This window comes from Martes martes (genome assembly GCF_963455335.1).
Source record: "Martes martes genome assembly, chromosome: 18".
NCBI lineage: Eukaryota > Metazoa > Chordata > Mammalia > Carnivora > Mustelidae > Martes > Martes martes.
In genome coordinates this window covers 16,224,867-16,248,371 of record NC_137906.1, presented here as the reverse complement: position 1 = coordinate 16,248,371, position 23,505 = coordinate 16,224,867, and positions in this window count along the sequence as shown.

The window sequence follows — 23,505 nt, the reverse complement described above, 5'->3', positions numbered from 1 at the left end:
TATTCGTTTACTTCCTCTCTTTAGTTTTTAATTTTACTCTTTGTATAGCCCCTTTTTAAAATTTTGTTTTTATTTAATTACTTTTCAGTGTAACAGAATTCATTGTTTATGCACCCCACCCAGTGCTCCATGCAATACCTGCCCTCCATAATACCCACCACCAGGCTCCCCCAACCTCCCACTCTGCCCTTTCAAAACCTTCAGATTGTTTTTTCAGAGTCCATCATCTCTCACGGTTCATCTCCCCCTCCAATTTCCCTCAACTCCCTTCTCCTCTCCCATCTCCCCATGTCCTCCATGTTATTTGTTATGCTCCACAAATAAGTGAAACCATATGATAATTGACTCTCTCTGCTTGACTTATTTCACTCAGCATAATCTCTTCGAGTCGCGTTCATGTTGATACAAAAGTTGGGTTCATCCTTTCTGATGGAGGCATAATACTCCATAGTGTATATGGACCACATCTTCCTCATCCTTTCATCCGCTGAACGGCATCTTGGTTCTTTCCATAGTTTGGCGACCGTGGCCATTGCTGCTATGAACATTGGGGTACATATGGCCCTTCTTTTCACTACATCTGTATAGTTGGGGTAAATACCCAGTAGTGCAATTGCACGGTCACAGGAAAGCTCTATTCTTAATTTCTTGGGGAATCTCCACACTGTTCTCCAATGTGGCTGCACCAACTTGCATTCCCACCAACAGTGTAAGAGGGTTCCCCTTTCTCCACATCCTCTCCCACACACGTTGTTTCCTGTCTTGCTAATTTTGGCCATTCTAACTGGTGTAAGGTGGTATCTCAATGTGGTTTTAATTTGAATCTTCCTGGTGGCTAGTGATGATGAACATTTTTTCATGTGTCTCATAGCCATTTGTATATCTTCATTGGAAAAGTGTTCATGTCTTCTGCCCATTTTTTGACATGATTATCTGTTTTGTGTGTGTTGAGTTTGAGAAGTTCTTTATCCATCCTGGATATCAGCCCTTTGTCTGTACTGTCATTTGCAAATACCTTCTCCCATTCTGTGGGTTGCCTCTTTGGTTTTTTTGACTATTTCCTTTGCTGTGCAGAAGCTTTTGGTATTTGACATGGATTTCTTAGATGCAGATATAATTGGGTTTCTTTTTTGTAAATATTGTAGTCTTTGCCTTTTTAAAAAGACCATTTTCGGTTATTATGATTATTGATATGATTCATTTTAAATCTGTCTTGCTATTTGTTTTCTGTTTTTCCCACCCATCGTCTTTCCTCTTTTCTTCTACTGTCTTTGGCTTAGTTGAATTGTTGTTTTTTTTAAATCCAGTTTATATAATTTCTTCTTTGTTATAACTCTCTGGTTTCAGTTGTTCATTTAGTATACCTCTTTAGTATATATCTAAGATTATCTTCCAGACTTTTTCCATATCCACTTGACCACTGAACAACTTGGGGATTAGGGTGCCAGCCCCATACAGAGTTGACATCCAAATATAACTTAAGAGTCCCCCAGAACTTACATACTTCCAGCCTACTGTTTACAGGAACACTTACCAATAACGTAAGCAGTCAGTTAATGTATTATGTATGCTGTATATATTATACAGTGTGTAATGTGGTGAATTAAGTTAGAGAAAAGAAAATACTAAGAAAACCATAAGGAAGAGAAAATACATTTACAATATTTTTCGTACCATGTATTTTTTTGAAAAGAAATCCACTTGTAATTGGAACCACGTAGTTCAAACCGTGTCGTTCAAGGGTCATCTGCAGTATAAGAGTACAGGTATGCTGCCACTTTCCTGTACCTAGCCTTTCTGCTGTCAGTGCTGTTGTAATTCTCCATAAGAGAATTGTTATATAGTCAGTTATTCTTTAAAGAGATTGCAGAATATAAAAGAAACAATCTTTTCTATTTTTCCACATACCTACCACTTCTGGTGCTCTCCATTCCTTTGTGTACAGCCAGATTTCCATGGGGTAATGTTTTCCTTCTGCCTGAAGGACTTCCTGTAACATTCTTTTTTTTTAAAAGGTTTTATTTATGTGACATACTGAGAGAGATCACAAGTAGCAGAGAGGCAGGTGGGGGGGGGAGGCAGGCTCCCTGCTGAGCAGAGAGCCCAATGCAGAACAAGATCCCAGGACCCTGAGATCATGACCTGAGCCGAAGGCAGGGGTTAACCCTCTGAGCCACCTAGGTGCCCCTTCCTGTAACATTCTTACAGTTTGGGTGTGCCGGTGATTGATTCTTCTGTTTTTTATGTCTGTTTTTATTTTGCTTTTCTTCTGATAACAGCTTTTTGAGGATACAACGCATATATAATACAGTTCATCTATTTAAAGTGTGCATTTCATTGGTCTTGAGTATATTGGCAGAATTATGAACTGTGGCCTCATTTCATCACCCCCAAAAGGAATCCCCTGGTTTTTCCTTGTCGCTGTTCAGGGTGCCCCCACTCCCAGTGCACACAGCCATCCCCAGTCCTAGGGAACCCCTGATAAACTCTCTCTCTCTAAAGATTTGGGGTTCTGGGTATTCTGTATGAATGGAATCAGATGACATGTGGTCTCTTGTGACTGGGTCCTTTCACTCCCATCATGTTTCTAAGGCTCACCTTGGAAACATGTATGTTGTAGCATGTATCAGGACCTACTCCTGTTAATAGCCAGATAATATTCTGTTGTATAGGTAAACCACCTTTTGGCTACTAATGAATAATGCTGCCATGAACATTAGTGTACATGTTTTTGTATGGATCCATGTATTAATTTCTCTGGGATTTAGGCTTAGATTGGAATCGCTGGGACAAATGGTGGTAACTCTTTAACCTTTTGAAGTGTAGGCTGTTTTCCAAAGTGGCTGCCCCATTTCGTATTGCCAACGGTGTATGAGGCTTCCAGTTTCTGTCCTTGTTTTGAAAGAGGTTTTCAGTGGGTATAGAATTCTGGGTTCAGTTTCTTTCTTTCAGTACCTTAAAGGTCGTGTTCCATTGTTTTCTGGGTTTCATTATTTCAGATGAGTAATCTGCTGCCATCTCCCACCCCTTTTTTCCTGTCTACAAAGTGTGTTTGTGTGTAGGGTTTGTTGAGCAGCCCTGTGCTTTCTACTTAAAGCCTCTAGGCTATTGGGGAATAAATAAGGGACATTTTTATAAAATGAACTAATGTTCAGTCCACATTCATAATGACTATAGTTGCAGCTGGCCAAGAAGAGCTAGAATTCTTGAATTGTCCTGGGTGCTGTTTTTCCTCCGTGGAAAAGTTGCTTTAGAATGGGCCTTAGAGATCATTTTATGCAGTCATTACATCCAAGAAAACTAGAATCCAGTGAGCTTAAGTGACTGGCCCCAAGTCACGAAACAGGTTAGTGGTAGTAGAACCTGGACTAGGCTTCTGGACTAGTTTTGTCCTCTTCCGCCAAGTCGTATCACTTTCTGACAGACCAAGCATTAGGAAGATGATAAGAGGCATTCCTCTGTACTCTGCAGTATGAGTGCTATCATGCCTTAGATTTTATGGTTTCTTTACATTGAAGATTCAGAACTGTGGTAGGCACATGTGTATTTCATAACGAAATAAGAACTGTTTCTTCTCAATTTCCAGCTCTCATTTTTCTCTGTAGAAAGCACTTCCGTGAAATACTCCCCATTACAGTCTGAACTATCTTAGACTTCCAATACTTGGGTGTTGTCATAGGAAGTCCTGTGATTCTGTTTGCAGGACAGGAAAATTTGATATGAGGGGATTCAGGGTGTGAATTAGCTTCCTCTTGATTTATCTGTGCACCTAATGTCTCCCGGTGGGAGAGATGTATGAATGTGGGTGGTGATTTGTTGTTATTGTTGTTACCATCACATGCATAACACTCACTAAGATTTCCTTTGTTTGTAGACTCCTTTCCTTTGATTATTCTTCTCGGATGATTTTCTTCATAGATGACTGTGGAGCTCCTGTAGTACTTTGGCAGATGTGGAATACTTTACATGCTTTTATCCTTTTTGAAGTTTATGTGATTAGCTCTACAATACTATGCATTGGAAATACTAGATTGTCTAGTCTTATGGAACATCTGGTTGTCTTGGAGTTGAAGTTTGATCAGTATGGCTATGTGAGGCTTTCAGAAGTACATTTAGAAGTACATGATGAGAGGAGTTGTTAGAGTTTGAATGACTGAAATGTTAAAATATTTTAAAGGAAATACTTAAGAAAAGTATTTTTTTTAAAGGTCAGATGTACCGGGGTATTCATATACAGTCAGATTAATCCTCCTTGGTGTACAGGTCTGTGAATGTTCATGAACTTATTAGCCCTGTAATTACAACCAGTAATAATATTTGCATCATCCGCAAGAGTACCGTTTTGTTTTTCATCATCAACAGTGTAGAATTCCATGTCTGTGCATCCTCAGTATTTGACATTGCTGGTTCTTTGTCCTTTTGTAATACCAGTATAATAGGTTTTAGTGGTCTATCATTGTAGTCTTAATTTGCATTGCCTTAATGACTAATGATAAGTCTCTTTTAATGTGTTTTTTTTTAAGATTTTATTCATTTGACAGAGATCACAAGTAGGCAGAGAGGCAGGCAGAGACAGAGAGGGGGAAGCAGTCTCCCTGCTGAGTGGAGAGCCCGATGCAGGGCTCCATCCCAGGACCCTGGGATCATGACCTGAGCCGAAGGCAGAGGCTTTAACCCACTGAGCCACCCAGGCACCCCATCTTTTCATGTGTTTTTATGTAAGTCACCCATATATCTCTGGGAAATGACTTCAGATTTTTTTTTGCCCATTGTGTTTATTACTCAGCTTTCATGTAATTTTTCATATATTCCAAATATCAGTTTATTAGATATGTATTTTACATATTTTCTCTCCTAGTCATTGGCTTTTCATTTTCTTTTTTTATTTCTTTTCAGCATAACAGAATTCATTGTTTTTGCACCATACCCAGTGCTCCATGCAATGCGTGCCCTCCATAATACCCACCACCTGGCTCTCCGAACCTCCCCCCCCACCCCGCCCCTTCAAAACCCTCAGGTTGTTTTTCAGAGTCCATAATCTCTCACGGTTCGTCTCCCCCTCCAATTTCCCTCAACTTCCTTCTCCTCTCCATCTCCCCATGTCCTCCGTGTTATTTGTTATGCTCCACAAATAAGTGAAACCATATGATAATTGACTCTCTCTGCTTGACTTATTTCACTCAGCATAATCTCTTCCAGTCCAGTCCATGTTGATACAAAAGTTGTGTATTCATCCGTTCTGATGGAGGCATAATACTCCACAGTGTATATGGACTGGGCATCTTGGTTCTTTCCATAGTTTGGCTACCGTGGCCAATGCTGCTATGAACACTGGGGTACAGATGGCCCTTCTTTTCACTACATCTGTATAGTTGGGGTAAATACCCAGTAGTGCAATGGGAGGGTCATAGGGAAGCTCTACTTTTAATTTCCCGAGGAATCCCCACACTGTTCTACAAAGTGGCTGCACCAACTTGCATTCCCACCAACAGTGTAAGAGGGTTCCCCTTTCTCCACATCCTCTCCCACACACGTTGTTTCCTGTCTTGCTAATTTTGGCCATTCTAACTGGTGTAAGGTGGTATCTCAATGTGGTTTTAATTTGAATCTTCCTGGTGGCTAGTGATGATGAACATTTTTTCATGTGTATGATAGCCATTTGTATGTCTTCATTGGAGAAGTACCTGTTCATGTGTTCTGCCCATTTTTTGACATGATTATCTGTTTTGTGTGTGTTGAGTTTGAGAAGTTCTTATAGATCCTGGATATCGACCTTTTGTCTGTACTGTCATTTGCAAATATCTTCTCCCATTCCGTGGGTTGCCTCTTTGTTTTGTTGACTGTTTCCTTTGCTGTGCCGAAGCTTTTGATCTTGATGAAGTCACAAAAGTTCCATGAGAGACGATGGACTCTGAAAAACAATCTGAGGGTTTTGAAGGGGCCGGGGGTGAGAGGATGGGGGAGCCAGGTGGTGAGTATTAAGGAGGGCACGTACTGCATGGAGCACTGGGCGTGGTGCAAAAACAATGAAATCTGTTATGCTGAAAAGTAAAAAAAAAAAAAAAAAAAGTTTTACCAGCTTTTTCTTATTTCAGAAGCATCCTTCTGTCTGATCCTTTGTCCAGACAGAATCAGCATGTAACTCTAGTGGCTACTGGTCTCTGCTCACCAAAGACTTTTCATGCTATGAAACTTAGTTGCTTTAATCTTCTTTATATATAGCTCTTTTGTATCTTAAAAAAAAAGATTTTATTTTTTTATTTGATGGACAGAGACCACAAGTAGGCAGAGAGGCAGGCAGAGGGAGAGAGAGAGGAGGAAGCAGGCTCTCCGCTGAGCAGAGAGCCCGATGCGGGGCTCCATCCCAGGACCCTGGGATCATGACCTGAGCTGAAGGCAGAGGCTTTAACGCACTGAGCCACCCAGGCACCCCAGCATTTCTTTTAAAATATTAATATTATAAACACTTTTTTCCTTCATTTGAGGTGCTTCATTTTACCTATACTTCTGAGGGATATTTTACTGAATGTAAGATTCAAGACTGTGATTCTTTTGTTACAGTACTTGAAAAAAAATGTTATTCCACTGTTTTCTTAACTCAATGGCTTTTGATCAAAATCTGCTAAATTATTCTAAGCAGTTTCCGTATATGTAATGAGTTGCTTTTTTCTGAATGGTAACGAGATTTTTTTCTTTGTTTTTGGTTTCAGATATTTGATTATGATGTTACTTGGTTTGGATTTCTTTAAATTGATCTCATTTGGGGTTGGCTGTGTTTTTGAATATGTAAATTTTTATTTTTAACTAAATTTGGGACTTTTTCAAATATTAACTGGTTTTTGTCTGCTGCAATCTGTCTTCTCCTTCTCGGATTCCTATCGCATGAATATTAGAATTTTTGATATTTTTCTACTGGTTCCTAAAATTCTGTCTTTTAAAACTTTTTTTTAGGTTTTACAGTATAATTCCAACCTTTGAGCTGTTGAGATTGGCATTCATCGATTACCTTTTCAGTGGAAAATCATTTAGGTTTTCCTTTTTCTGTGTATATGAAAGTATTCCAGTATTCATCTTTGTCATTTGAAACATCATGTGATTCTGGGTCTTGTTTACAACTTCTGGATAATACTGATTTTTGTTGTTTTTAGCAGGCAGTTATCAGGTTAGGTTAAGACAAATTGTCTTTCCCTATTTCTGCTGGCTTTGCTTCTGATGTCTATTTAGTTTACCTTTGCCGTACTATCTTGGCCCATCCTTGTTTCATAGTAAGAAACACCAACCCAAGGTTTCCCGTTAATGAAGTCTTCCATACAACCAAGAAAACAAATACAATCTTTTCAGCATTAATGTGAAATAGTTCACTAGTTAGAATATTTAAACTAATGATTAAAAAACTAATTAAATGCTTATATTCTAGGATGGCAGTACAGTAGCATTTTGTATTTAAAAATGATGATGATAGATATAAAACCAATCTAACTATCATCTATCCTGACAATCTTACTCTTGGGTAAGAAACTAAGATTACTAGCTCTCAGCTTGTTCTGTGAATGAAAGGGCTGGATGGGACATGTAAGATAATATACAAATGAAGATGATACAATTCACGCCTTAAATTCAGAGATTATAGAAATAAGGGATTATTAACTCAAGTGATTATAGTGGAATATTTTAAAAAATATTTCAAAGAAAGGAATTATCATCATGATATTATGAGGAATCTGTTGCTACTGAACATTATCCCATACAATCGTATTGGCTAATACTAATAGAAAGTGCTGCCAATATTAATTTCTGTTGCATTTATTTTAAATCTGAACGTTTTTTAAAAAACTAGTATAACCTTATCTGAGTCACACATTCTAAAGGCGTAAAAGAGAACCTTATCATTGCTTAGAAATTCCTTTCTGCTCAAAGAGCTATGTAATAAATAATTGTTTTAGAGACTGGCACCAAGTTAAAAAAGCATTGTATCATGATCAAGATAATAAATGATTGTAATAGCATAAATGTAAAATATATCCATATCCAAGGAAACTGAGTGAAAGAGCTATTTCACCATTGTTCACTGTTTCTTTATATAAGCCATAAAGAAGTTTTCTTAATGAGCTAACAAAATCTAATGTATGCGTTGGCCACCCAACACATACAAAAATGTTTTTAGATGGCTAGAGACATGTTTCCCATACATTATGGAAAAGATACATGCTATTTCTAGATAGTATACTTAACCACCAAAGGTATTATGTCATATTATTTAGTACTGACTTTATATATTGTACTAAAAGGACATAAAGTTTTCAGGTGGTATGGTATGGGAAAACACACCATTGAAATAGCTGACCAAACTGACTAATCTTGCCTGATGAGAGGTACTTCTAAAAGGAGCATCCTTCAAGAGCTGTGTGACTGACTAGCTCTATTTCTTCATAGCTAATGTTGTGGTAGAAGGTAAGAAACTTTTTTTTTTTTTTTTGGCGATGGTGCTTCCCTCCATCCGCGCACAGGAGTCCGACTCTCCTTCTCCCTCTCCCTCTGCCTTACCCCACTGCTTGAGCTCTCTCCCTCTTTCACTCAAATAAATAAGTAAAATCTTTTTAAAAGAGAGAATAATAATACCTAGACCACAGATTCACTTGTGTTGACCAAATCAGCTGACAAAATAAGCATTAACTAATAAACATAAGTATTTTTAATAAGATCTGTGATATAATACACAACAATGGAAAGTCTTATGTTTAATGATATTATTCATTTCCTTTTTATCTCATCTAGTCTTTCCTTTAAGATATTCTAATCTGGCAACATATGAATTGATTTTTTCCTTCTGTTAGGAATGACAAAAACAATTTCTAAAATGAAATTCTTATTCTTATAATCAATAATTTCTGATATGCCCTGAATTTAAATGCTCTGACTTGGTGCATCACATCATGCTGAAAATTAAATCACTCTTTATCTCTGATATTTGTTTATTTGAATGGACCTCCTGTTGCCCATAGTAAGAGCAACTGTGTTACTTCCCTTTCAGTTTCTAGTATTTCCACCATAGTTAGAGAGATTAAGGCAAGATTGATACGCAGATATCTTAGTCATATTTCCAATGTCTCCTGTTCATTCTATTACTTCAGGTCTTCAGGACTGATGCTGGATTTCCTCATACCCTTATCATCTAGTTCCCTGACTTTCAGGAATGAGGATGTGAAAAATCTCAATTTCCAGTGTGTGTTACTACTAGGGAGGGTTCTCCCTGTCTCCACCTTGGCCTATAGCACTTTACTTCCATATCGCAGGGTATGTCGAAGGCTTCCCACATTTTTGTTATTGGTAGAGGTTTCCACCTCTGAAAAGCTGATGAAGTGTAAGGACTGATGGTGAAAGAGGAGGTGTAAGAGCACTTAGCTCAAGATTGTGATTGCTGACACTGTGGTTGCTATAGAAACTGTTGCTGATAACAGTTAATTGACAAAGACAGTGTGCATCTCTCTCTACTTTGTTTCACACTGAGGGTTTTCTCCATTTCTTGGGACAAACCATGGGTCTCTAGTTAATGAATATCTCAAGGCAACAAATTCTGTAACACTGATGATAAGTAGAATGCCCAAAATAATTTCTGATATTGCTGTGAATATAGTGATTTCTGAGTTTTATCAACATTTTAGAAAGGGCTCAGAATAAATTTCTTCTCAGATGGCTGTTCTGATGATGTTTGAAAGAATAAGCATCTTCTTTTTTTTTTTTCCCCATTTTTTATTTATTTTCAGCGTAACAGTATTCATAGTTTTTTCACCACACCCAGTGCTCCATGCAATCTGTGCCCTCCCTAATACCCACCACCTGGTTCCCCCACCCTGCCACCCCGCCCCTTCAAAACCCTCAGGTTGTTTTTCAGAGTCCATAGTCTCTCATGGTTCACCTCCCCTTCCAATTTCCCTCAACTCCCTTCTCCTCTCCATCTACCCTTGTCCTCTATATTATTTGTTATGCTCCACCAATAAGTGAAACCATATGATACTTGACTTTCTCTGTTTGACTTATTTCACTCAGCATAATCTCTTCCAGTCCTGTCCATGTTGCTACAAAAGTTGGGTATTCGTCCTTTCTGATGGAGGCATAATACTCCATAGTGTATATGGACCACATCTTCCTTATCCATTCATCCGTTGAAGGGCATCTTGGTTCTTTCCACAGTTTGGCGACCGTGGCCATTGCTGCTATAAACATTGGGGTACAGATGGCCCTTCTTTTCACTACATCTGTATCTTTGGGGTAAATACCCAGCAGTGCAATTGCAGGGTCATAGGGAAGATCTATTTTTAATTTCCTGAGGAATCTCCACACTGTTCTCCAAAGTGGCTGCACCAGTTTGCATTCCCACCAACAGTGTAAGAGGGTTCCCCTTTCTCCACATCCTCTCCAACACACGTTGTTTCCTGTCTTGCTAATTTTGGCCATTCTAACTGGTGTAAGGTGGTATCTCAATGTGGTTTTGATTTGAATCTCCCTGATGGCTAGTGATGATGAACATTTTTTCATGTGTCTGGTAGCCATTTGTATGTCTTCCTTGGAGAAGTGTCTGTTCATATCTTCTGCCCATTTTTTAATATGATTATCTGTTTTGTGTGTGTTGAGTTTGAGGAGTTCTTTATAGATCCTGGATATCAACCTTTTATCTGTACTGTCATTTGCAAATATCTTCTCCCATTCCGTGGGTTGCCTCTTTGTTTTGATGACTGTTTCTTTTGCTGTGCAGAAGCTTTTTATCTTGATGAAGTCCCAGAAGTTCATCTTTGCCTTTGTTTCCTTCGCCTTTGGAGACATATCTTGAAAGAAGTTGCTATGGCTGATATCAAAGAGGTTACTACCTATGTTCTCCTCGAGGATTCTGATGGATTCCTGTCTCACGTTGAGGTCTTTTATCCATTTCGAGTTTATCTTTGTGTACGGTGTAAGAGAATGGTCAAGTTTCATTCTTCTACATATAGCTGTCCAGTTTTCCCAGCACCATTTATTGAAGAGACTGTCTTTTTTCCACTGCATATTTTTTCCTGTTTTGTCAAAGATTATTTGACCATAGAGTTGAGGGTCCATATCTGGGCTCTCTACTCTGTTCCACTGGTCCATGTGTCTGTTTTTATGCCAGTACCATGCTGTCTTGGTGATCACAGCTTTGCAGTAAAGCTTGAAATCAGGTAACGTGATGCCACCAGTTTTATTTTTGTTTTTCAACATTTCCTTAGCAATTCGGGGTCTCTTCTGATTCCATACAAATTTTAGGATTATTTGCTCCAGCTCTTTGAAAAATACTGGTGGAATTTTGATTGGAATGGCATTAAAAGTATAGATTGCTCTGGGCAGTATAGACATTTTAACGATGTTTATTCTTCCCATCCAAGAGCATGGAATGGTCTTCCATCTTTTTGTGTCTTCTTCAATTTCTTTTAGGAGTGTTCTGTAGTTCCTCGAGTACAGATCTTTAACCTCTTTGGTTAGGTTTATTCCGAGGTATCTTATGGTTTTTGGTGCTATAGTAAATGGAATCGATTCTCTAATTTGCCTTTCTGTATTTTCATTGTTAGTGTATAAGAAAGCCACTGATTTCTGGACATTGACTTTGTATCCTGCTACATTACTGAATTGCTGTATGAGTTCTAGTAGTTTGGAGGTGGAGTCTTTCGGGTTTTCCATATAAAGAATCATGTCATCTGCGAAGAGAGAGAGTTTGACTTCTTCCTTGCCAATTTGGATACCTTTTATTTCTCTTTGTTGTCTGATTGCTGTTGCTAGGACTTCTAATACTATGTTGAACAAGAGTGGTGAGAGTGGGCATCCTTGTCGTGTTCCTGATCTCAATGGGAAGGCTGCAAGCTTTTTCCCATTGAGGATGATATTTGCTGTGGGTTTTTCCTAGATAGATTTGATGAAGTTCAGGAATGTTCCCTCTATCCCTATACTTTGAAGCGTTTTAATCAGGAACGGATGCTGGATTTTGTCAAAAGCTTTTTCTGCATCAATGGAGAGGATCATGTGGTTCTTCTCTCTTCTCTTATTGATTTGTTCTATCACATTGATTGATTTGCGAATGTTGAACCATCCTTGTAACCCAGGGATGAATCCTACCTGGTCATGGTGGATAATCTTTTTAATGTGCTGTTGGATCCTGTTTGCTAGGATCTTGTTGAGAATCTTAGCATCCATATTCATCAGTGATATCGGTCTGAAATTCTCCTTTTTGGTAGGGTCTTTGCCTGGTTTGGGGATCAGGGTGATGCTGGCTTCATAGAAAGAGTCTGGAAGTTTTCCTTCTGCTTCAATTTTTTGAAACAGCTTCAGGAGAATAGGTATTATTTCTTCTTTGAAAGTTTGATAGAATTCCCCAGGGAATCCGTCAGGTCCTGGGCTCTTGTTTTTTGGGAGGTTTTTGATCACTGCTTCAATCTCGTTACTAGATATCGGTCTATTCAGGTTGTCAATTTCTTCCTGGTTCAATTTTGGGAGTTTATAGTTTTCCAGGAATGCATCCATTTCATCTAGGTTGCTTAGCTTATTGGCATATAACTGTTGATAATAGCTTCTGATGATTGTTTCTACTTCCTTGGTGTTAGTTGTGATCTCTCCCTTTTCATTCATAATTTTATTAATTTGGGCTTTCTCTCTTTTCTTTTGGATTAGTGTGGCCAATGGTTTATCGATCTTATTGATTCTTTCAAAAAACCAGCTTCTAGTTTCGTTGATACGTTCTACTGTATCTCTGGTTTCTACCTCGTTGATCTCTGCTCTAATCTTGATTATTTCCCTTCTTACGTGTGGAGTTGGTTTGATTTGTTGTTGATTCTCCAGTTCTTTAAGGTGTAGAGACAGCTGGTGTATTCTGGATTTTTCAATTTTTTTGAGGGAGGCTTGGATGGCTATGAATTTCCCCCTTAGGACCGCCTTTGCTGTATCCCATAGGTTTTGGAGTGAAGTGTCTTCGTTCTCATTGGTTTCCATAAATTGTTTAAGTTCTTCTTTGATCTCCTGGTTGATCCAAGCATTCTTAAGCAAGGTGGTCTTTAGCTTCCAGGTATTTGAGTTCCTTCTGAACTTTTCCTTGTGATTGAGCTCCAGTTTCAAAGCATTGTGATCTGAGAATATGCAGGGAATCATCTCAGTCTTTTGGTATCGGTTGAGCCCTGATTTGTGACCCAGTATGTGGTCTATTCTGGAGAAGGTTCCATGTGCACTTGAGAAGAATGAGTATTCTGTTGTTTTAGGGTGGAATGTTCTGTATATATCTATGAGGTCCATCTGGTCCAATGTGTCATTCAATGCTCTTATTTCTTTATTGATTTTCTGCTTCGATGATCTGTCTATTTCTGAGAGAGGCGTGTTAAGATCTCCTACTATTAATGTATTCATATCAATATGACTCTTTATCTTGATTAATAGTTTTCTTATGTAATTGGCTGCTCCCATATTGGGGGCATAGATATTTACAATTGTTAGATCATCTTGGTGGATGGTCCCTTTAAGAATGATGTAGTGTCCTTCTGTATCCCTGACTACCGTCTTTAGTTTAAAATCTAATTTATCTGAGATGAGAATCGCTACCCCGGCCTTCTTTTGAGGCCCATTGGCGTGAAAGATGCTTCTCCATCCCTTCACTTTCAGTCTGGGTGTATCTTTAGGTTCAAAATGGGTCTCTTGTAGACAACATATGGATGGGTCCTGTCGTTTTATCCAATCTGCAACCCTGTGTCGTTTTATGGGTGCATTTAGGCCATTCACATTGAGAGTGATTATTGAGAGATACGTTTTTATTGACATTGTGTTATCTTTGAAGTCTTTCTTTCTGTCGATTGTCTCTATATTTCTGTTCAATGCTATTCTTAGGATTTTTCCTCTTTTATAGAACCCCCCTTAATATTTCCTGCAGTGTCGGCTTGGTGGTTGCATAGTCTTTCAAGCCTTGCCGGTCTTGGAAACTCTTTATCTCTCCATCCATTTTGAATGTCAGTCTTGCTGGATAAAGTATTCTTGGCTGCATGTTCTTCTCATTTAGTGCCCTGAATATATCTTGCCAGCCCTTTCTGGCTTGCCAGGTCTCTGTGGACAGGTCTGACGTTATTCTGATGGGCTTTCCTCTGTATGTAAGGAGGTTCTTTGTCCTAGCGGCTTTCAAGAGATTGTATCTACAATTATGATTCCTCAATTTTACTATGAGGTGCCTGGATGTTTTTTTTGAATTTATAATCTTGGGGGGGGACCTTTCTACTTCTAGTACATGAACACTTGTTCCATTCGCAAGATTGGGAAAATTTTCATGAAAAACTTGTTCCACTATATCTTCTAGACTTCTTTCTTTCTCCTCCCCTTCAGGGATTCCAATAATTCTGACGTTGGAACGTTTCATGGCATCATTTATTTCCCTGATTCTGTTTTCGTGGCTTCTAAGCTGTTTGTTCCAGGCTTCCTCCTGATCCTTTCTCTCTATTTGTTTGTCCTCCAGATCACTAATTCTATCTTCTGTCTCAGTTACCCTAGCTTTTAGAGAATTTAGATTAGATTGGAACTCATTGAGAGCGTTGTGAACCTCATCCCTGGTGGCCTTCAGCTCTGCCCTAACATTATGAACCTCCTCTCTGGTCGCTTTCAATTCTGCCCTAATCAATTCTGTTTGGTCATCCATGGCTTTCTCCAACCTAGCTATTGCCTGGATAATTGTTAGCCTGAATTCTCTTTCTGACATATTGTCTATGTTGATAGCCGTTAGCTCTGTTGCAGAAGGCCCATCCTCTGTATTTTTCTTCTGTTGGGGATTCCTCCTCCTAGTCATTTTGGTGAGAGATGACTGGACAGATGTAGCTGGATGTATTGACCGTGGTGCAGTCAAGGTGCACCCTGGAACGCTTCTGAGCACTCAGGATTCCCCACCCAAATGAGAGAAAAAAGAAAAGAAAAAGAAAAAAGCGGGAGAGAGAGAGACAGGAAAAAAAGGGAAGATAAAAGTGAAGGTTCAGCCCAAATGGGCTCCAGGGTAAGGTTTATGACGTATACGAACAAAAACAGACAAACAAAAAGACTGATAAAAGTATATGACGAGAGAAAAAATATATATATATAAGCAAAAAAAAAAGGAGGAGCCTCGTCAAGAAGAACCCCAAGTATAAGATTTATATACTATCCAGACAAACATAAATACACAGAGACACTGGCAGAAGAAAAAGATGGGAGCATGGTTATAGATTCTCGGTGTGGGCGAGGAAGTTTATTTTGATTCTTCCTGGATGTATCTTGATATCTTTGTTAAAGGACTCAACTTTCCTAAGAAAAAGGGGGATTAAAAATTGGTTCACCTATAGGGGTAGCATTGCTTGGAGAAAGGGGGTTACCTTGAAGTTTAACTCTATATGAATATTAGAAAATAAAAATAAAAAAGGAATAAACTGGACTAAAGTAAATTAAAAATTTTTTTAAAAATTAAGAAAATAGAAAAGCAAAAGAAAAACACATGTGTATGTATCAAAAAAATTCAGGTTAGAAGTTTATCATGGAATTTGATGTACTGGACATCTCACTGTGATGGTAAATAGGTTAAAAAGTTATCTATATAAAAAAAGAAAAAAAATGAACCAGAATAGTGGGAAAGAATTAAAAATAAAAGTTGTATCTATGAAGTAGTGGTGGTTGTTCTCTTGTAGTCTTTTTTTTTTTTTCCTGATTTGTTTTCTGGGGGAGGGGGCTGCCACATGGGTTTTCAGTCAATGATGTTCCCTGAGTTAAGTCCTCCCGACCCCCTCAAGGGGGTGGGCTCTGAGAAAAACGTTTTTTTTTTCAGGTTTTTGTTCTCTGGAGGTTTTTATGTTTGTTCACTTCTTTTCTCTCGCCTTGACAGCTTTTGATGGTTTTTGGAGGTTTAGAGGAAAGAAAACTGCACCCCAACCTCCCTCTCGGAGAGAAGCCTCAGTCTGCTCCCCTGCAGGTGCTGCAGCCGCTGGGCCGCTGGCAGAGCAGGTTCTGAGTCACGGTCCCTGGGGACGCAGGATCTCCTGCTTGTACGCAAAACCAAGGCAGCTGTGGCTGTCTGGGCAGCTCCAGACCGCCAGAGAGGTTCCAAGCAGCAATCGCACACTGAGATTTTCCCGCTGGCTGGGGCTGAGAGCTCAGGGCTTGCGCGCACCTCTCCCAGGGGATGGTTTGGGGCGCAGCGCCTCCAGCTCTATCGGCTCTATCGCCGCGTGGGTCTATCACCGCGTGGGTCCCAGAACACCAGGCTGGGCGTTCGTGCACCTCTCTCAGGGGAGGTTGAGGCACGCGAGCATCTCCAGTAAGGTGCGCGTTCTGCCGTCTGGTGTGGTTCCCAGCCCCTCACGGGAGCCGGACTCCACCCGTTCTCGGGCGCACTGGCGGCTCCGGGACAAAGACCAGGTTTCTCCGCCGCACTCTCCGGCTCAGCGCCAGGGGATGCTGCCCTGGGTCTGGGGACTTAAGCCCCTATCCCTATCCGCCCCGATTCCCACAATTTCCCCGCGCGAGTCTTTGCTCTTTTGAGTGCTTTCAACAAGACTCCAAGTTAATGCTGGTCCCCAGATGCCGGGCACTCTCGTATTGGGGTATTATTTTCCAGTCGGTCGCCTCTGGTGGCTCCCTCCCCCTTTTGTTTATCTTCTGATATCAGTCCGACGTTCCCACTCCACTTTACCTGCCCACTGGTGTCTTCTGGCCCCCGTAGAGATCCAGACGTGTATAAATCTGATCTCAGGCTGATTTCATGGGTGATCGGAGTTCTTTGGTAGGTAATCAGCTCACTTTAGGGTGCAGGTTGAAAAGGCGCCTCCTCCTACTTCCCCGCCATCTTGTCTCCGAATAAGCATCTTCTATCTGTCCTTATAAATACATACAAATATCCTTATAAATGATGGAAATTTTCCACTGGTATCAATACCAAGTATAGTGAAAAAATATTTAGGAAAATCATAGTGTGCATGAGGTGTATGGCCTAAATAAGTTTATTTTAGGTCTTCACGAATCTATCAATGAATTTACTCTTGTATATTTAAATGATACTCTCTAATTGAAACAAAAACATTGCATAATTGGTACTCTGATTTTTATTATATATATTTTTTTAATTTTTTATTTATTTTCAGCGTAACAGTATTCATTGTTTTTTCACCACACCCAGTGCTCCATGCAATCTGTGCCCTCCCTAATACCCACCACCTGGTTCCCCCACCCTCCCACCCCGCCCCTTCAAAACCCTCAGGTTGTTTTTCAGAGTCCATAGTCTCTCATGGTTCACCTCCCCTTCCAATTTCCCTCAACTCCCTTCTCCTCTCCATCTACCCTTGTCCTCTATATTATTTGTTATGCTCCACCAATAAGTGAAACCATATGATACTTGACTTTCTCTGTTTGACTTATTTCACTCAGCATAATCTCTTCCAGTCCTGTCCATGTTGCTACAAAAGTTGGGTATTCGTCCTTTCTGATGGAGGCATAATACTCCATAGTGTATATGGACCACATCTTCCTTATCTATTCGTCTGCTGAAGGGCATCTTGGTTCTTTCCACCACAGCAACTTCTTTCAAGATATGTCTCCAAAGGCGAAGGAAACAAAGGCAAAGATGAACTTCTGGGACTTCATCAAGATAAAAAGCTTCTGCACAGCAAAAGAAACAGTCATCAAAACAAAGAGGCAACCCACGGAATGGGAGAAGATATTTGCAAATGACAGTACAGAAAAAAGGTTGATATCCAGGATCTATAAAGAACTCCTCAAACTCAACACACACAAAACAGATAATCATATTAAAAAATGGGCAGAAGATATGAACAGACACTTCTCCAAGGAAGACATACAAATGGCTACCAGACACATGAAAAAATGTTCATCATCACTTGCCATCAGGGAGATTCAAATCAAAACCACATTGAGATACCACCTTACACCAGTTAGAATGGCCAAAATTAGCAAGACAGGAAACAACGTGTGTTGGAGAGGATGTGGAGAAAGGGGAACCCTCTTACACTGTTGGTGGGAATGCAAACTGGTGCAGCCACTTTGGAGAACAGTGTGGAGATTCCTCAGGAAATTAAAAATAGATCTTCCCTATGACCCTGCAATTGCACTGCTGGGTATTTACCCCAAAGATACAGATGTAGTGAAAAGAAGGGCCATCTGTACCCCAATGTTTATAGCAGCAATGGCCACGGTCGCCAAACTGTGATTTTTATTATATTAACATTGATTACAGTATTTCAGGATTTTAGAAAAAGATAATTTGAAGACTTAATTTAGATGTATTTGTGTACAAATTAAATTTGTATCAGTGTAAGGATTAGGGAAATATAAGTGACGAAGAATTATTTGTATCAAGTATGATGGTAGGCAAAGACATTCTTGCCACTAGTGTTCTCTTAGTAAAGTTTCCTTTTTACTACCCCTGTTCAGTAGCAGAGCTTCGTGTTTTTTAACCTCACTGATTTGGGCGGCTCTGTATTCTGAGCAGCCAGCAGAGGAAGCATTTTAAGAAATAGCTGTGAGTGTTAGCTCTCAGCTTGATCATGACATAGTCTCCTGAATTCCCATATTTTCTTCTCTTAGTCTGTAACATGTAACAGCTACTGATCAACTGGAAGCAAAATTCTTCAATCTTCTGGGAGTAGCAGTTGGTAAGTTTAGCAAGTCCTGTATACAAAATAAGCAAAAGGCTTACATAGATGAGCTTTAGGATCAGAGAGACTGATTTGAATTTGGGATTCTAAAAATTATGGGGGGTATATTTTGCCCATATTTTACTCAGTTGCTATTATCGCTACTGTTTTTGTTTCTGTTGTGATAAATCTCTCTGCTTGATTTTTGCCTGGCTGAGATAAAAAGGAAATGGTTGGTGTCACTAAAAATAAGAGTTTTTTTATTATTGCATACTATATGCCAGGCGCTACTACAAATGTTTATGTGTGCTAATTAATTTGATTTTGTTATGGTACTGCCTCAAACAGTAGTCAGCTCTACAAAATGTATGATGCATGCTATGGATTCTATAATTGCAGACCACAAAGAACCCCTCTTCCTAAAGACAGCTGAGGAAGTTTGAGAACTCTTAATTACAGTTTGGACATTATAGAAGCTGTACAAAGCAGCATCTCCATTCAAAGTTGTTGAATAAAATGGGTATCAGCTTTCAGTGACCCTGCTGCTTTGCTAAGTCACATTCTTAGGAAAAGGCAGATGGAGCCAAAACAGACCAAGTGATTGGACTGCTGCTATCCCCTTCAGAGGAAGAAGCCTTTAAGGCATGTAAGATCAGCTGCTCATTGGACTGTTGAAGAGGTCCACCATCACGTTATCTTATCAATGCATTAGTATTAATTTAAAAATGTACTGCACTGTTTTGTTTTCCCCCATTACATTTTTCTCTCTTCTGAGAAGGTAGTTATTCTAGTTATTAATGATCCCAGAAACCCCAGAATAGATAGGAGAGATGACAGCACAGACATCTGTACTGGGATTCAATTGTTTTGACAATGTTGAGTTAGTGCTCTGTGTGAGTCTTAATCTCTTGGAGATTATCCATTTGCATTGTTAGGATTTGATCTCTCCATTACTATACTTGCTATAAGTGTTTAGTACTATCATATGGATAGCAAGAGCTGATGGGCAAGCTTCTGTCTCCCTCATAAGGACTCTATTCAGCTTACATCCCTGACTATTTTTATGTAAGTGTTTCCTATTTTAGAATCCCTTCTAACTTAGCTACAAAGTATGTAACAAATTTCCAGCACATACAGTAAGGAGGATTAACAAATAAGAAACACAATTATTGCTCAGTTTGGCTATTGTGATAAAAATAATGATGGATTTGACATATGTCCCCTACCTGGAAAATTCTAAGAATTTTAAGTTTGGCTCAATAGAACAGAATCTTTACAGAAAGAGGCTTTATGAAATGACTTCAAAGCATAGCATAAGTCCATCTCATAGTAAATGGGGACTTCTTACACAATTGAATATCAGTCTAAGAAAGTTTTAAAACTACGTACCTATAATACTGAAAGAGAATAAAATGTGAGACTGAGCTCTCAGTAGTCATGCTTAGTTAGACAACTAAAAACCCTTGATATGTCTTTGCAGTTTAATGATAAACAGTTTATAGTCCTTAAACTATACCGTATGGTTATTGAACAAATATCTATGAATCCAAGTGATAGTCTGGTGATACTAACTTCTTCATTTAAAAAATTTTGTCTAAAATACACTTTAATGAGAGAAAATTTTCTTCCTATAGTAATATTAGCCAAAGGACACTGAAAACAAGTCATTGACAAACCATTCCCAAAAGAAAGAAAAGTGTGTTCTGAATTTCACCAATATTAAAAAATGGGGTTAGAAACAAGTCTCAGTATTCATTTCCTAATGTTCTTATTTTAGATAAAACTATAACTTTTTTCTTTTTTGGTCATTTAAGTCTCAGTAATCCATGTGTTTTGTTTGTTGTCGTCAGAGTTTACATCTTACTTCTCCTCTTGCTGGTTGTGTATGCAAAAATATATACAAAAGGAGGTAGATTTTTATACATTAATCTTTAGTAGAAAGGTGTCAAAGAAGTGGTTGAATATTTCTGGTCAGGACAAAATAATTAAGACTCATCTCCTCAGTTAAATACAACTTGCCTGGAAAGAACACAAGAGAAAACCAAAGGAGAACACTGAAAGGTACTATGAAAGTGAGTTCATTTTGTTAATGGAGTTACCTGAGGACTGGAAGGCACCACCACAGAAAGCGACAGCCCAGGGTTGGCATTTCCCAATCTCCAATCCAACACCAGAAGGATAGCCCAGCTATCTTATGGGCAGACTCACTTCTCCAGTGGGTCAAATGGGAGTTCTGTTGACCATATCAGGAAAGTTTGGCAGAACCAGCTTGGTAGAATCTATCAAATCTGTCTACCATCAGCAAATATAAATTAAAGGATAATAGTTTATTGCATTTCTGTAAGGGGATTATTCTGAGCTCCTGAGAAATACATAGGTGTCTGTTTCTTCATGAACAATCATTAGAGTTTTATTGGTTTCCTTTGGTGGTATCATGTTTCCATGATAATCATTATCCTTATGACACTGTGTTGGTGTCTGCACACGGGAGGATGTAGATACTTCTTCCAGTTATTTATAGACTGGCTTTTGTAGGCAACGCCCTTCACCAGTCAGCCCCTCCAGAGTCTGGTGGTTTCCACAGGAGGACTTGCTGTTGAGTCCTAAGGCTGGTGGATCTGGTGCCTGTGTCTGCAGGTAGACGGGCCTGATGCCCAGCATGCAGAAGCAGCCTGGAGTCTCGATCAGTGAGGTGAGCCTGGCACCAGAGTCTGTTGTGATGGATCTGGGACCTAGATTCTCTGTCCACAGACGTCAACCAGTCCCTATGGACAGATAGAGTGAGCCCGGACTCTGGGTCCACAGGAGGCCAGTGGGAGCATCGGTGCACAGGAGCTGAGGGAGCCACAGGCACTTAAGTGGATGCAGTGACTGGGTTTCCAGGAACTCAGTGAGAGCCTGGTGCTGAAGAAGCTGCCTGAGGATGAAGGGGCCATCTGGGGGTGCTGGAACCTGTTAGTGATCTACTAAGCTGCGGGCCTGCCTTCACGGGCTCTCTGGGAGCCTGGGCCTGAGGAAGCCACCAAAGCCAAGGGCCTGGGTTCTCAGGTGCTTGCAGAGAGCTGGTGCTGAGGAAGCCGCCTGGGGCCCCTACAGTGTTGGGCCTGACTTCATGGCATGCTCTGGGAGCAGGAGCTGAGGAAGTCACCTGAGGCCACAGGAGCCGCCTGGGGTAGCTGGAGCTGGAGACCTGGGTTTGCAAAAGCAGGTCAGGAGCTTGCTGCCTCACGACCCGCCTGGCGCCGCAGACACGAAGCAGAGCCCAGGCCTGGCTTCCTGGAGCCCAGTGAGCGCTGGTGTCAGAGATGCCTGTCCTAAGGCAGGCACCCGGCGGGGGGGACCTTTGTGCCGCATTGCTGAAAGGCAGGGAGAGAGACGGAAAGCTGGTGTCCAGGTCACCACCTCCCTGCGGGAGCCGCTGGAGGCACCAAGGCGAGCAAGGGGCTTGGTAGGTGGCAGACACCTAGGGTCTGGGAATGGGGCGACCAGCTTTGGGGTCCGCGCTCAGTCATCTCTTTGGTGTCCTCCCTTGAGTGCGTGGGGCTGCCAGGTCTTGGAGAAGCCGCAAGGGGGTGTGAATCTTTCTTTCCTAACCTCCGCAGCGTGCCCTTTATTATTTCTGCTCTGCTCCCAGGTACTGCAGTCCCTCACCTGGAATCCTTGGCTCCTGTGAAGGTATTTTATGCACAGTTGTTCGAATTTATGTTTCTGAAGGGAGGATGAGAGCTGGAAATTCCTATGCTATAATTTTGATCCATTTATGTTTTAGTCTATTTTTTTTCCTAAGGACATTTTCAATTTTATCAAAGTTAGGTTGAATACTAGTCATCTGTTATTTAATACAGGTTTGCTCTAGTTTATATTCTCTGTTTCATTCTTCATTTCCCTCATTTTCACTGAAACTTGTTTCTTCATCAATCTGTGAAAACTTTAAGAATTCTATTGGGTTATTTAAAGTGCCCCTTTGCTTGGTTGTTTCTATGTCTTGTTAATTAATTCTAGTTTTTAGCCTTATTGTATTCTGTCCACTTTCTTTGGATTTATTTTGTTTTTCTCTCCTCAATTTTAAAATGTGCTGCTTGATTTTAAGCCCTTAATTTGGTTCACCCCCTTAATGTGGTGCAACCCCTACTTGCAAACCCTAGTCATCTTCTCAGTAAGTGTGAATTTCAGCCACGGGTATCCAGTTCATTAGTCTAACTCTAAACCAGTTTATCTGCATTCTCCCTTCTCCATCCCCCAAACCCATGGTGCGGTATGAAAGCCTGGGCATCTTCTTTGAATGGAATACAAAAAAATATGAACAGATAAAATGCTTGTCTTTTTCTTCCATATGCTGAAGGCTGTGTTCTAAGTGTAGTTTGTTTGTTTGTTTGTTTTTCAATATATTAAGGATAAGTGTTTGAAATTATCAGTTATATTTTGTGCAACTACTGATATGATTTTTAATTGATTTATGATTATAATCAATTAAATATGAAACTGCAGCCCGTTAGTTTCCTGAAAAAGATGTTGTTTGAATGTGTTGTATTCTTTAAGTCAGATTGCCAATATTTATTCCTCTTCATTTGTAAGGGAGACAAGTTGCTGAATTACATTGGGTATGTAGATTCATATCATGATAATAAAGATGACAATGAGACAGGGGCGAGAGATGATATTTTTATATTACTGTCACTTTTTTCTATGTAATTTTCTTAGTAATGAAAATAATTTCTATAAAAAATAACTTCATATTACACAAATTTATCTTTCAAATATGCAACATCTTTCAGAGCTGTGTTTTATTCTGATTTTTCACATCTTGTTTTTTTTTTTTTCTTGTTTTTTTTTTTTTGGTCTCTGGAATGAAACACCATCCCTGTTT